Source organism: Equus przewalskii, chromosome 32 (genome assembly GCF_037783145.1).
Source record: "Equus przewalskii isolate Varuska chromosome 32, EquPr2, whole genome shotgun sequence".
Lineage (NCBI taxonomy): Eukaryota > Metazoa > Chordata > Mammalia > Perissodactyla > Equidae > Equus > Equus przewalskii.
In genome coordinates, this window is record NC_091862.1 from 5,348,980 (window position 1) to 5,364,622 (window position 15,643).

The 15,643-nt window shown below is 40.3% G+C and overlaps 1 long non-coding RNA gene across 3 annotated transcripts in view; it reads right to left on the reverse strand.

Annotated features, from left to right (window-relative positions):
* Positions 1–15,170, reverse strand: part of LOC103550438 (uncharacterized) — a 95,770-nt gene extending 80,600 nt beyond the window's left edge. The window contains exons 1-5 of one of the 3 annotated variants that reach the window (XR_011535440.1): positions 15,056–15,170; positions 13,523–13,636; positions 13,244–13,342; positions 12,759–13,098; positions 8,104–8,229 (exon numbers count right to left, since the gene is read on the reverse strand). This is a non-coding gene — a long non-coding RNA (uncharacterized lncRNA). Of the gene's footprint in view, positions 1–8,103; positions 8,230–11,354; positions 13,099–13,243; positions 13,343–13,522; positions 13,637–15,055 lie in introns of those variants that run through there. The other 2 variants (XR_544786.2, XR_011535441.1) reach the window with 2 other exon arrangements.
* Between the last annotated feature and the right edge of the window lie 473 nt (positions 15,171–15,643).

The window sequence follows — 15,643 nt, forward strand, 5'->3', positions numbered from 1 at the left end:
GAAGTATTAATATGAGAAACAGTAGATGATGTAAATAGATCAAGGTCTCTGCCATTATTATTCAAATTTTCAAAAGGAAAAGAAATGTTATTAAAAAAATACTTTGAGATTATTTTGGCTCATACTGTCAGTCAAAAGCATGCCATCCATTTTTTTCACGTCAGTGGTTATATTCCAGCCTCCCAGCCTCCCAGCTCTTGGGAGGGACCTTCCCTTTTCCATTGGAAACCTGCTCCCCAGAACCTCCAGCAGGGGGCGCTGTTCCCTAGTCTGACTGTGAAGGACTTGAAGCCCGTTCAAGGTTAAGATGGCTCAACAAATAACAAGCCAGAAATATCATCTGGCCCATTAGGACACAGAATTAAAAAAGTATAATCATGGTTCGAGAATATTGCTATGAGAGAAATCTGTGCTCAGAATTTTATTAGTTTTTATCATGGGTACATTTTCAAATATAGCTAAGAGAACCCAAAGGAAAAAAACATTTAGAAACTAAGTATTTTTATAAAATAATTATCAAATTATAACACATTGAAAAAATTAAAAGGATTTAAAATTTTCCCTACGTGGTTGCCAACTCAAGTATGCCAATTTTCTATCAAAAACAGCGCAGAAAAACAAAAATGTGAAAGTGAAGTTGAAAATAAATGGGAAGAAATTACTTCCATTGAGATGAAAGACAAATACAACTCTTCAAAAATAATATCCCCAAATAAAAGAAGCGCATTGTTTTGGCACAGTTGTGTGTTAGTGAAGTTCACATCCGTGATCTGGGTTATTTTTTCTTAAACCCCGTATCCCGGATCCCCTTCATAGATACCTCCCCCAAAAGGAATCAAGGCAAAACAAAAGAAAATGTTTTAAAATATTTAAAAATTGGGTTGTAAAGAGAGAAAAATATTTGGTTCAAAGTGAAAACAGCACCACTTTAGCCAGAAGAGTTGGAAAGATGACAAATAAAGGCACCAGACGGGAAGATCAAAGATGCAAAATAGATTTAATGGACGCATGCAACAGTGTTCTCTTGCTTCAGTGGCAGGAGGTGGTGACTGTTTGGAGGGGCACATATTCCCACTGGGAAAGAAATGTGCAGCGTGACAGGTGCAAGTGGCTAATAAATGACGGCATTTACAAGAAAGTGCAACCATTCCCTCCCAAGCGTTAGGAGAGTTTGTGTGTAATACACGTGCACACACATACACACGAAACATCTCCCCAGTCAGTCAAACCCTTGCCAGTCTTTCAGTGAAATGCCAAAACTATCTCTACAAGTAAAGCAAGTGGACTACACTCTAATTTTCCCATAATCACGTGTAGATGATTCTGGGAATATGATTACTTTTATCCTACATTTTGATCTCGTTAAAAATCTGTGTTACATAAAGATGCTATTCCCGCATACTTTGTGCTTTCATTTACCTTTTGTTTTGCCCTGGAAAAGTCACTGCTGAAATGCGTTCAAGGTATACAGGTGCAGGGGCAGATTTGAGGAAAATACAATGCAATGTAAGTCAATAATACCAAGTATTTTCCTACAAGGGGAGCATTCACTTGGACTGATTCTCAGTCCTGTCTTTTTCATTGGGAAATGTGACTAGAGGGGAGAGAGTTCCATGTCTCTGGGCATTTCTAGCCCAGGCAAGCCTCCGCAGGTCACATGGGCTATTTGTAGCAGCTAGTAGTGAGGATCTGGGTGGAATGATAGCCCCAATGAAAGAGAGGACACAGAGCCACAGAGCTCCTCAAGGCACATGTCTGCCACTCCCCAGTCCCATAGCCAATCGTCTTGGAGGACTCGGAGACCAAACGTGATTCTCCAGAGTTTGCCACAGAGTTAGCAGCAAGGAAGAGCTGAGAATAAATCATTCCATAGAATCAGATCATCACAGGGTTTTCAAATACATAGTGCCCTGAATACCAGCTAGAAACAGAGGTATGCTGACAAATACTTAACAAACCATCTCTTTCAGGGAATAAAGCTCTGATATGTAGAATTTGCCTGTATCTGTGGTATAAATACCATGGCCAATTTCAAGCCACCAATATGAGACCATTGGATGCAGAGTTGGGAAGAAATATGTACAATTGGCTCCTGGGAGCACCTCTCGCACAGCCCTGGGCCTGAACCACGGGCTCAGAGTGGTCCAGAGCAGGTCGGTTAAGGCAGATGGAGGTTTCCAAGAAGGCTCCAGGCTCCAAGTCCAGGGAATTTAGTTAAAACACAAAAATTATTTGGTTTAGGAATCTGTGGCCCCATGCTGGAATTCCTTCTCTTTATTATAAGTTAAAATTTGTTTAAATCAGATATCTAAACGGCATTTTGATGTTTGGCCCAATGAACTTCAAAGCATTTATGTTTCTTATGGATTTTGTGTGATTTTATGTGTAGCCTGCTGAAAATCAAAGATGAGGGTAAAAAAAGATGCACTACTAAGAAAGATACTCATAGTGGTTCTAAAGTACAATATCAAACAATTCGTTTGGCTGGTAAAACCTGTACATTATATTTTCTTTTTTAGTTTTAATCAAGAGTTATTGCTGACATGGAAATTTACCAATAAACCGCCTCCAAATGATGAGCATCTTAAGGAGGAAAACTGAAAAAATTTCAATTCCCAATTCATCATTTTACTATTCATTTTATTTCTGGGTTTATTTCATTATACTTCAAACAGAAGAGTGAATGGAAATAATTCAGTTATTTTTATCTTTGTGCCTCTGAGGCTGTCCTGTGCTCTCGAACACATTTTGTGCTTGGAAGAAATCTCTAGGGCTGTAAATATTCTGAACATGCCAAAGTGCTATGCTCTTTTTTCAATTTGACTGTAAGTTACAGATATAGACCAATTTTGCTAATTTTAACAATGTCATTTAGAATAAAATATAAATGTGATAGCGCTCAAAAGATTTTGCATAATCGACGTGCAGTACTCGATAACTCCCAGAAAATGGAAAATCAGTCATAAAAAAGGGCAAGTTGAACTCTATAAAAATCCAAAATAAAGCATGTAACAACCTAAGCACTGAGGAATTAGTGAAGGTAATTAAATATGAAGAACATTTTCAACGGAAACAAAAGAAATCAGGGACTGAAAAAACTAGACACACATTTAAAGACGAACATTACGATTAGATAATTGGGTGAGGGGTTTTTGAGAAACATCATTGTTCTGTTCATTGTGAATTTATCTAAAATTTGAAACAACAGTAAAAATACGAAGGGAAGGAGATCCAAGGAGTCCAGTCATACCAACTTAGCTAAAGAATTTTCCAATAGCCTGCAAAAATATTAAGGAAAGAACAAATGAAAAAGAAATATCAAGAGACAAGCAACTATTGAGTTGCTTCACGTCTAAGCAATCACCAATGGAAAGGGGCAACAAGTGCTAGAGATAATTCGTGCTGGAATCAGCTGTAAGGACATTGTTCCCCTCGGTATTTACCTGGTAAAAAATAAATCCAACACAAGGAGCTTTGCCCATTTGGGCCTTTTCTCTCCCTCTTTCTTAAGCAAATAAAGCAAATTGCACATCCTTAAAGACTCATTAGGAGATGAAAACATCTCAACAAATGGAATATCACTGACCATATGTGTTGACAAGAAGCTGGATGCTGCAGTAGTAGCTTTCTTTTTGGTTAAACATTTCTGAATGCCTGACAATTTTATGTAAATGTAATTTGTTGAACACAATTCAGAAGGGGAAAAAAATACCCAAACTGTCAACTCATGGCTGATGATGCTTTGTTGCTGTTTAACACTACAAACCAACCACAAAATCCTGAATATTCAAATAAACCAAAAACAGAATTAAAAGATCACTGGTAATAACCTCTTTTTGGTGTGTGTGGAGAATGTGCGTTGGGAGTTGACGGACAGGTTGAGAAATCAGTGACCGCTGTAAAATTTAGCATAGGTTCACTTGATCTAGGCTAAAACTTTCATAAGAGTGAATGTGTGTCCCAGACCACAGCAAGGAAGTCAGCAAAACCAGAAGGGTCTGCATGATTTCTAGGATTAACGTGAACACATATGACCTGAGAATAAGGTCTAGATATGATTCTTCCAACCCAGCTCCTTGGGGAATTACAGAAATGGTAAAGGACCATGGATTTTGTTTTATGTGCTAGTGGGAGGGAATGTACAGTGGACCGGAGAGGAGTGGCCGGTTTGGCAGAGTATGTGGCTAGACTACAAGGATCTGATCTCGTGGAGTCGATTTGGTACTATATACAAAGTTTTCTGGTTGTGACGGTGAAAATGTGTCACAAATACAATAGCCTCCAAACCAGCCTCCCAGACTCAACATTATTCCCTTCCAACCCTGTTCCATTGTGCTGCCATGGATATATTTCCGAAATGGCCACTCTGATCATTCTACTTTCTTACTTAAACACCTCAGATGGCTCCAGCATCCGGTCCACAGATGGAAATACAACGGTGAAAGTATTTTACCAGCTGGCCCCAATCTACCATTCCACTCTCACGAACTACACGCCATGTTTTGCTCCACGCTCACTAGAGTCCTAGAAGTCCCCCAAAGATACCATGCCCCTACCCTTGTCCCTGCCCATTCCATTTCCTTGGAAAGCTCTCTTCCACCTTCTGTACAAATCACCTGTCTATTGATTACTTCCAAATGTCACCTCCTCAATTTGGTGCTTTGGGTAGGATTAATTCTCTCTCTTCCTTGCTTCAAGAGCATTTTACTTGTACAGAAAGTGTACACAGAGTTTAGAAGGTATCATATTGTATTAAAGTTTAGAATATATTATATTTTTATTATTGCTATCATGTATTTGTCTCCAGTTAGACTGAGGGCTTTTGAGGGTGGGGCAAGTTCTTATTGCTTTCTGTATCCAGCATCACACTGACAGTGAGGATCCAGTCAGTAATTGTTAATTGAATAAATGGAGCTTTGCAAGTTTGATTATTTAAATTTAGTGACTTTCCATTTTGCAGACTTGAAAATACAGATGCGAGTTTAGAATCACCCAGTGAGTTAGCAGCCATTCTATTAAATGACGGACCCAGAGATGTTGTATATTTTTTCAAAGGGCCCTGAACTCTCAACTTCCTTTCTGTAAGCAGGAGGATATATCAACAAGACTTGCATTACAGAAATGTTTATTTGCAAAATTCATAGCATAGACATTGTTGTCGGGCTCAGTTTTTTACATGAGAAAACATTAGCACACCGAAGCTAAGATTTACTGAAATTCCAAGTTAATCTTAGTCCGTTGAACCTTTCTGGGGCTCCGTCAAGCTAGACCTAAGGAAGAGGGTCAGGGTTGACGTAGCCCTGTTTCTGTTACTAGCCGCTGACAGTTGGGTGTGGTTGGAATCTACTGCTTTCCTGTAGGGTAATGAGTCAACAATAACCATTTCACGTCTCCCTCTGATCTCTCACTGATTCAAAGCAAGTGCATGACAACTACTCATGGGACTCTCCTTGGGCATGAAGCAGAGAGAAGCCAAGGGAAATAGCTTTCCACCCGTTGAGGTCTAATCTCTTTGCAAAACTCCTCAGCTCCAAGGCATAAAAATCTTTCCTGAGCACTCAATGCCTTGAAGATTATATTTTACAGGAGAAAAAAATAAAACTTGCCAAGTTATGCATTGAATGTGACAACCTTCAGTACATTTGGATGTTTCTAAGAAATGCTTCCTAAATTACATTTGGATTTTCTGCATGCTAAGGGAAACAATTTGCATGTCATCAACAGAAACATGAAAATCCCAAGCTGTGTTAGAAAAACTTTATAAACACAAACATTTGCTATGCCAAATTTTATGCCTAGGTTCTCAAGGAATAACAGCATACTCATGGTTCTGTACTTATGATGTCAACAAGGTCAAATCAGTGATGGGTACGATGTTTTCATTAAAGAGAAGGATGAAAATGGTAGGCAGATTTGGGAATGTGTAAGTAACTACAGGAGAAAAAATGGGAAAAAGTGTAAAAGGATATCTGAATCAGTGTGACATCAGTTCTCCTTTATGTTTAATGTTCCATAAAACGACAGTGCCAAGTAAACACACACACACACACACACACCTCTAGTGATGTAACCCCTCCAAAATGATGTAACTATGTGACCTTGGGAAAGTCACAAACTCTGAGCCTGGCTCCTAATGTACAAAATGAGAATGGTGATGTCTTCCTCATGGGATTATTGTGAATTTAAAATAAATAAGTACATGAAATCTGTTATAACTATGAAAGGCTTTTTTAGATAAGCAATAGAAGCAGCATCAAAATACAAGTAATGAAGTCCAATGTGAAAATCTAATGAGATGTAGATAAATATAAAGGCGTAAATGACCCATCTTAAGTGTAATGCTTTTCTAACACGGTTCTATCATTTTCTTTCTTGTATCAGGACTCCATTTGTAGAAGAAAAACTAGATTATTTTTATTTATACACAGAAAAAGCCTCTTCCGGCAGGCCTGGTTTCTTGATATCTGTCTCATCTGGTGAACTCCCCTTGGGTCTCCAACCAACCCATACCTACCTGTCCTGCAAGGCCTCACCCCTACCAGTGCCTGTCACAACTGGAGCCCATTAGCTACCCATATGGGGAAAGACAAACTGTAGCACTCAAGGAAAGAGCTTCTGGAAGACTTTTCCATTTTGTTTTTCTCCAGGACCATTCTCTGTCTAATCTCACTTTCTTAGTTTTATTCTTTTTTTTTTTTTTTTGTGAGGAAGATTGGCCCTGAGCTAACATCCATGCCAACCTTCCTCTATTTTGTATGAGGGACACTGCCACAGTATGGCCCAATGAGTTGTGTGCTTAGGTCCGTGCCCAGGATCTAAACCCACAAACCCCAGGCTGCCAAAGCAGAGTGCATGAACTTAACCACTATGCCACCAGGCCAGCCTCTATTCTATTTTTTTGTTGAACTTATTTTATCATTTCCTTTCTGACCTCCACTTCTCTCACAGCTACTTTCCTGCTTCTAGAATATTTTTCCTTGTCCTTGCCCTACAGCTTGGTTCTTCTCTTTCTCTTTTTCCCCCTCCCTTTTTCTTCTCCCAGGACAATGTGAACATTGTGCCAAGGACTTAATACTTTTAGGGCCTTGTGAAAGGTTTTAAGTTCTTTTAAAATCAGAAGAAAAATTGAATTTTTAGGTCAAATAAAATGTGTTAATAAACAATATTAACATATATATATATATTTTGGTGAGGAAGATTGTCCCTGAGCTAACGTCTGTGCCAATCTTCCTCTATTCTGTGTGTGGGATGCTGCCACATCATGGGTTGGTGAGCGGTGTGTAGGTCCGCGCCTGGGATCTAAACCTGAGAGCCTCGAGCCGCCAAAGTGAAGCATGTGAACTTCACCACTCAGCTGCTGGGACAGCCCCAATATGTATCTTCTTTTTATGGAATAAAGGACCCACAAAAGTCATCATGCAACCCTATCTTCTCCCTCCACTGAAACTTACCAATACTTTCCTTTTATTTTGATAGTAAAAGCTCCTTCATCCTTTTTCCAGGTTTTCTCAACAGCCACATCCATAGCTAACATTTCTGTGTTTCCGTAGCACTTTGAACATATATATCCATTACTGCAATTATGATATTAACATCAATTACCCTTTTATGAGCCTTGGTGGACTATAAGCAATTTGCAAGCCCGAACCTATCTTATTTCCCTTTTCAGAGGATAAATCAATGTTTCATATGCTGAAACTGATCAGCAAATGAATCAGTATATAATCAGTGACTTAGACTGAGTCCACTGGTGCTTCTCATTCACTGAAATGTACATACGTCATCCACCAACCAAACCCGGTCATGAGCAGGGAAGTCCTCAAAGGAGGAGGTATGTCAGAGCCATGTTAGAAATTTAGGGGTAGGTGGTGACATGGTCAACAATGCCACGCGCTGGTGGAGGAGAGGTAAAATTAGGAGGATATGCTCCCTGTTGTGGATGTGGCAACTGGAATTATGAAGATTTTTGATGTGTTACATCTTCTCATCTTACATATTCTGTTTGCCAACGGAAACTTCCACTGACAGATTCTGAGCAGCTAACCGCGCACAAATGAATATCTATTTACCCACATAACAAACCAACCCGTTATCCATACTCACTGAAGTCCGGTTAATTGAGGCAGCAGAATTCCCAGAGGAAAAAAGGCGCTGGAATTGTACTACAATTACATGATCTTCGTGTTCATAGAAAGGCAGCCTTTGCGTCATATGAAGGGATGTTTAAAACTGAAAGGAGGAAACAGGAGCAAAAGTTAAAGAGAAAACAGACCTGGGACAACAGGCTCATATTTCCAACACTTCATAATTTAAGTAAGCCTATATTTCAAGGCCAGAGTAATATTTCTTGGTTTCACATTATGATATCTTGACACAGTTTAAAAGCACCACGTGTACTTCTGAATTGGATACCGCACAAAGGAAGGGTGTGTGATATTGCTGCTGGAAAGAATCCTAAATGAGGATTTTGAGCTCTTAAACTTCAGCAAATGTCTTGATAGGTGGGTAATTCAAAACCTCCCACTGAAAGAAGGAGGCATTCTCTGAAGCAGGACCCCTGTGAATATGTGTCTGCTGGAGAAAACAGTTGCGACTTTAAGAACTCGACTGGGAAGAAAAGAAAGTGCCGTTTCCCCTCTAGAACTTTTGGTTCTCATAGCATCTTTTGTGGCTGTAAAACTATGTTCGTGAACAAAGCCCCTGGGAAGGCTGCCTTCGCTGAGCGGCAGTTGGAAATAAAGCTGCCGAATGAGAGCAAGTTGGATCCAAAGGTTTGCACAATCCCAAGGCCTCAGGAAGCTGAGAGATTAAGCAACAACCCCAGCCTGGCCACGCACCTTGGAGTGAAACTCCAGTTCCACTGCCTGTGCTTACAGGCTCTACAGGACTCACTTCATTATTTATTCTCGGTTCGCTCAAACCCCAAGACCCAGCCTCAAAACACACAGAGAGTATGACTCTACCCGGACAAGCCTTTATTAAAAGTCAAATCAGAAAAAGTGAAACTAAATGGAGAGCCTAATCTTAGTAGTCTACCAAAAAACTGAAAGTGGGAATCTTTGTTTTACTTAGCAAACGTTATCGAACCCTGCACCTCAGGCACTGCAATCATTGGACGAAGAAAATAAACGTATGCAAAACAGCAAGTTTTGGCTCCATCTGTAGAAGGCTTGCATGGTAAAGGCATGTTAGTGGAGACGTGTGGAAGGTGAACTTGTGATATACAGACGATCAGTTAGTGATAGCATTCCCATCCACAGCCCAGATGGCAACCAGAATTGTACCTCCACGAGCCCTTTCCTCTTTCTGAACCCTCTTCAGCAAGTCCCTGCCTCCCTTAGCTCCTTCCTCTGTATTTACTTAGTACTCTGGGCCACTGGATAATTGGGGTTGGAAAAGACTGGTTTGACTCGTCTTGCTAATTTCAGTTCATCCAATAACTCACATGCCTCTTCCAGCCCTGAGGAGCCTCGTCTGTGCTGAGATGAGGATGTGTAAGGACCTGCTGCTTAAATGTAAATGCAAGTTGATCTGGTGCCCCCAGTGTGTCTATTAATTGGGCTAAAGATTTAGATTCTGAGTGTGAACTTTTCCCTCTCTAATAAGCCATTAATTTTACAGGCTGGATAAAGAGAAAATCTACAGGCACGCCTGAAAGAAACGAACATAAATAGTTCCTCAGATGGCCACATTCAAACGGTGTCATCAGATACCTAGCGTTTCCTTTTAGCTTTCTTCTTTCCAGAAATGTTTTCAAAACTTGCTAAGGTCACTTTTTATGACTAGTATAGAAATAAAAAACTCAGCTGTGCAATTTGATTCGTTCTGACAATACTTTTTTTGTGGTTAGTTCTGAACGAGAAATCTTCCCTGAGATTTTGAGTTTATAATGCACTGGGTTTAATGTATAATGACCAAAATACTCTTTCCATATATAAACATCAAAAATATTCTATAAAGAAAAGAACTCTTGCTCTGTAACAAAAACGCAGGCCTTTTGTCAACGTGTCAGAATATTGGAAAGAAAACTTGGGGCCACAGTTTTTACAGTTACCAAGAAAGAAAACTGACATGCTGATGATCACTAGCAGGAGACATCTTGTCCCTCAAGAATGAATTTGCTTTATCTCTGTTTCCTCGTCTCACCCCAATTGCTCCCAGCAGGATACCCTATACCCACGAACACCTAATAAATATTCACTGATGATGACAATTTATATCTACCCTGGAGACTGTGACAATATCCTTGCCTGTCTGGTGTCACTGGCATCATGCCACCCAAATCACAAATGCAAGCAGCAGGTGGGTTTGGGGAGCAACAAAATGAGTATGTGTGAGGCCACTGGAGGGAAATCATGCCCGGGGCTGGCTCTTCCCAAAACTGCCTTTGCTTGCTAGTGATGAAGAGACAGAATACTTCCCAGTCACTTTTGTACCAGATAAATCCACACTTCAATCTATTAATGAGAATCTCAGAGGCAGGGAAATTACTCAAACAAGATATTTCACAATCAAAGATGCAAATCTTTAACATCTTATGTTTAAAACATTTTTTAAGGGGAGAGGGTATCAAAGAAACTTTCTAAGTGCATATAATCTCTGATTTTTAAATATTTCAAATATGAGAAAAGGAACAAATAGCTTAAATTCAGCAGTTCTCACAGGAACCTAAAATCTTATTTTTTACAGGCAGATTATTTTGTTAGAGGCTATTACAGTAATTCACTTTCCCATTAGAAAGTTCCCCTGTTTATAGATGGTTGCTAAGCTCCATTAGCACAAAAGGTTGCCTGTCTTTTTTTCTAGTAAAGGTAAAAACATCCTGTTACTCGTTTTAAACTCTAACAACACAACAGAAGCCCCAAACCTCTCTCTTCAGCAGCATCCTAATGAAATCTAACTGGAAAATGATAAAGCTACAGAAATCCCAGGCTTTGAGTGTTGGGGGGTTTTTTAATTGCCAATTTTCCCCTTGCACTGAGGCATTAATCCTTGAAGAATAGAAAGTAGACTTGCCAATAACCCAGCAAAGAAGGGGCCTGGGAGTAAGAGAAGGAAGGAAGCTCCTCACTGTAGAAGAACTCCTTCCCTCTCCCCAGAAACCACTATTGCATCTTGAGCGCCATCGCAGCCCTGCCTGCCTCCCGCCCTGGAACTGGAAGCCAGCCCAGAGTAGCATTGGTATTCAAATTAGTCTGCCAATCGCAGCCTGGCACAGTTCTTGGTGGCCCGTCAGTACACTGCTTGAAGAAAAGGTACCAGATCTCAGATCCGGGAAGATCCAGCCAGATTTCAAACCAACCCGGAATATATGTCATTAGCTTGTAAAGCAAGCTGCTTTGTGGTGGGGAGCATTTTCTTTTCAGAGTCTTTGTTTTTATTAAAACAAAAGTAACCGGAAGACAATGCATCTCCAACAGAGATTTAAAAAGAAAGAGGAAGGGGCTAGCAGAGTCAAGCTACTCATTCAACTAAACACTGGTTTCTATGGGAACAAGAGTTGCTTTGTGTGGCTTGAGCAACTTCTCATTCCCTCCGCCCAATGTGCTAGTGCCCTGTCCCTGGTATTGTATTTGTGTGGCCAACTTTTCTTCTGTTTCATTCACTCTCCTTGCCCTCGTCAGTCCCCAGCAACACCCACCGCCACAGAAGTAAAAAGGAAAGAAGAACTTAGAGCATCTGGGCTGAATTGAATCAGGAAACACAAAAGTGTCCAAGTGACTGGGAGCCAGCATTCTGACCAAAGGACCATGGCCATCCTGTTGTTTTTTGTCATTTCTTCAAGCAGGTCACGGCTACTATTTCTTAACTCTTTTCATGCATAATCCACACTTTATGTATCAGTTTTAAATTAAGTTCTTACTGTGGGCACATCATATTGTACAAGACTAATAATAGTGATAACGTAAATGGAAAGTGGTCAGAGAAGCAGGGTTTAAAGTAAACTTCACACAGTAAACGTTTTTAATGTTGGTGTATTCTGTTTGTGTGCAAGCTCACGGGTGCATACATGCATGTGTGTGAGCGAGAGAGAAACTTCTAGAAGGTCATCTCTGGCTACCTTTGATGAGGCAACTAGGTACAGGGCTCCAAGACTGTGAGGTCAGGTAAAACCCAAACTTCATCTTCTCTATTTGACTGGGTACCTTTAATTTGGCTCTTTTTTCTAATTCATTTTGACTTTTAAATTAAAAAAGGGAAATATTTATGAATCTATTACCCAGAAGCTGCCATGCAAAACCTTTTAGCACATAAATCCTCATCATTTTACTAAGTGTCAGGACTTTTTTTTATTAAAGGAAAGGCATATTTCTTAACATTGTCCATAAATCACCACTAAAATATTTAGTGCTACAACTTCCTTAGCTTTCAAAGACACTCTTTTCTATTAAAGCTTTACAGAATGCTTCAAAGTCTACCCCTGGCAAAGCCCCAATGTTATTCACTGGTAGGCTTTCAGATTCAAAGACGTTTGCATTTTGTTTGTAAGTTTTTATTTAGGAGATCTGCAATTCATTTTCTTTTGCAAGATGAAACGTCAATTTTCATCATTTAGATTCAAACTTGTAAAAAAAAAAGTTTAACCTATTTGTGTATAACCGAGTGGCAATCTTACAGTTTTGAGAAGTATCTTGGGATATATGGCATGAAAGGAGTTATTAACGACTGAGAGCCATTTCAAGCCTTAGTGAATAAGAAATATGATTTGTTCACAAAAGCCAGAAATCATCTTTAAATCCATCTTTTCCCTCACTCACCTTCCTCATGAATATAATGTCTCTTTATCACAAAGATGTTAGGACATTGGCAATCTGTACAGATTTTTACATTCTCACAACTTGCCTCTTCTGTCCTCTTTCACAAAATTGCGAAGGATTCTCTTAAAACATTATTTCTCAAAATGTCAAGCAGACTGAACATCCTCAGCATGCTGATTTACTTTCAGGGTCACAGTTAAGTAATATGCTCTGCTCTTCTCTGCTCTGCTCTGCTCTGCTCTGTTCAGCTCTTCTCTTCCTTTCTCTTCTCTGCTCTGCTCTGTTCATCTCTTCTCTTCTAAGAAGCTTCCCAGAATGAAGCATTCAGAGTCAGGGTGCCCTGAAGACCAGAGAGTGCTTCGTCAATAATTAGCAAAACCTTCTGCTCTTCTCCCACACCCATGGGAAATTAACGATCATTTCCATTGCTCTCTAATCTCAAGTATTTTTCATGTCCCCTGTCATGAAGGTGGGACGTCACTCACCTGCTTCTCCTACGTCATGCTCCCCTTCGCTTTGTTCCTAGAGACTCTGACTGGTGAGTGAGATAGGCATGGCCTGGGGACCTGAATGGGGACTCCATTCTAATAGGGGAAGGCAAATTAGCACAGAATTATGTGAATATTTGTTAAAGCACAGGTGTGGTAAGTCAGTGTTTTTACACAGTGGCCTGGGGAAGAGTGCCCGGTCTTCCTTCCCCACTCAAGGAGAAAGCCTCTCCAGATTAGATGACCCTAGTGCTCTGGGTCGCCTCTCCTTCTTACCTCTCAAGTACCATCCCTCTCTTCTTCAAGGCCGGTTCCCTAGCTCCGTTCTCTTTTTCTTTGCACTGGCTCCGTTCCCTCTGCCTTGAAACATGGGTAGGTCTCTGAAAAATCCTGAAAAGATTTCCACCAGGGTTTATTATTTCCTTTTGCTAGTCACACACCATAAAAATGATCCCAAAGAAAGGTCATAGTCACCACATAATTTCACAGAGTCATGGGGTCTGTATGTGGAAGGCACCTAGTCGTTTCTCTCCCCTTCCGTTCACGGTGAAATCTCCAATGGGTGGCCTGCAGTTTCTCTGACTATTCCTTCTTTTCTGTCTTCAGTCTCTGTGGTCTCGCTCCATGCCCACTAATGTACCAAATCCACTTTCCTGAAGTTCTCCACAGGCAGACGGAGTTGCTTTAGCATATCCATCGATTGATCTCTGTTTTCCATGCGGCTAAGTTTTCTGTTGCTTCTCCTGCCTCTTTCCCTCATCCTATTTCCTTTTCTAAATCCAGATCCTTTTCCTTCTTCTTCCTGATCTTGCCTCCACCCTTATTTCCCCTCATGTAATTTCAACTCCCATTGCAAATCAGTTAACAAATCTTGTCTTTTCTTAAACATTAACAACTTGCCTTCCATTACATGCCAATGGCTGCTTCTGTATATCAGGCACGTGTCCCCCCCCCATACATGGATTACTAAAATGACCTCCCAACAGGTGAATTCTAAATCCAAAAGTTTAGTTGGGTTCAAAGTAAGATATTGAGTTAAAAACTGAAAAAAATATATGGTCCTTGGGCATTGGACTATCCTTCTCAACTCTGAATTTCCAGCACATCATAGATCCATAAGAAATCTATAGAAATCCTAGGTTTAGTGAACCCTAGAAGACATTCATTCATTCATTCATTCAAAACATCCACCACATCACTACTATACAGCAGAGATACAGTAGCAAAATACACACATGGGGGTCTCTGCATTTCCGGAACTTCCAGTCTAGTGGAGGCAAAGAAGTTGAGCCAATAATCATTAAAATAATTAATTATAATTAAAATACAAGGGAAAAGCACAGAATGCTATGAAAATGAATAACAGTAGTGCCCACCTGGGATGGGGGAGCACAAAAAACTGCCCTTAAGATGGGACCTGAGATGGGTCCTGAATGGACGTAAGGGAAGATGGGGTGGACAGGAGCATTGGAGCAGCACATGTAAGGATGGGAAGCAGGGAAGTGAAAGATGGTTGGTAAGGCAGAAGTGTAATGAGAAAGTGAAGCAGTGATGCAAGACCGGAAAGGACGTAGGTCATTCAGGGCCATGTCATACACAGTGAGGATGTTGGGCTTTATCTAGAATAAAGGGAAGCCATTAGATGAAAAGTACACATGGTGCTTTTACATCTTCTTTCCCTAGCTTTTGGGCAAGTCGCAAAACATCTCTATACTTGTTACCACAAGTTTAAAATCTCTAGAATAAGTCTAGGTAATATTAAGGATAGAAGTTTGGAATGGAAGTGGTTGGAATAAGAAAACATTTTACCTTCTCGTAGATGGAGAGGCATACTGTTAACAGGACAAGTTAGAATCACCATCCTCAAGGATCATGCAGTGCCGAGAGAGAAGGCGGAGAGGGCGAGTATTCCACACACCACCACATGACCAGACATAAATAGCCAAAGATGACAAGGTCATCTGTCTTTGGAAACGTTCAGCTCTAAAGCTTCAGGCATGTAGTGGCACAGGATGACCTCAGCCTTGAAAGAATCTTTTCCTGTAGGATCTGGGGAAATGATCCTTTCAAGGGAGAGCTTCTTAAAACTCTGTAAACATCTTCTAATCAGTACGGCAGCACAACTTGAACAAGTAGCCCCCAGAGCTTTCTGACAATACATTGCATCCAGTTAACTCTCCGGGGATGAGCCTGAGAACGCTTTGGAACGCAGACACCATTTTTCTTCCATTTATTTGTGACCATGATCTCAAAAATGGATATAATTTTACAAATGAAACAATAGCTCTCCTGTATGCCTAACTTCTGCACCACCATCCATAAAGTAATAAATACAAGAGGGCGAGATTTTATTTCGAACTTTTCACTGAAGTAATTTGAGGTTAATTTGTTTTTATC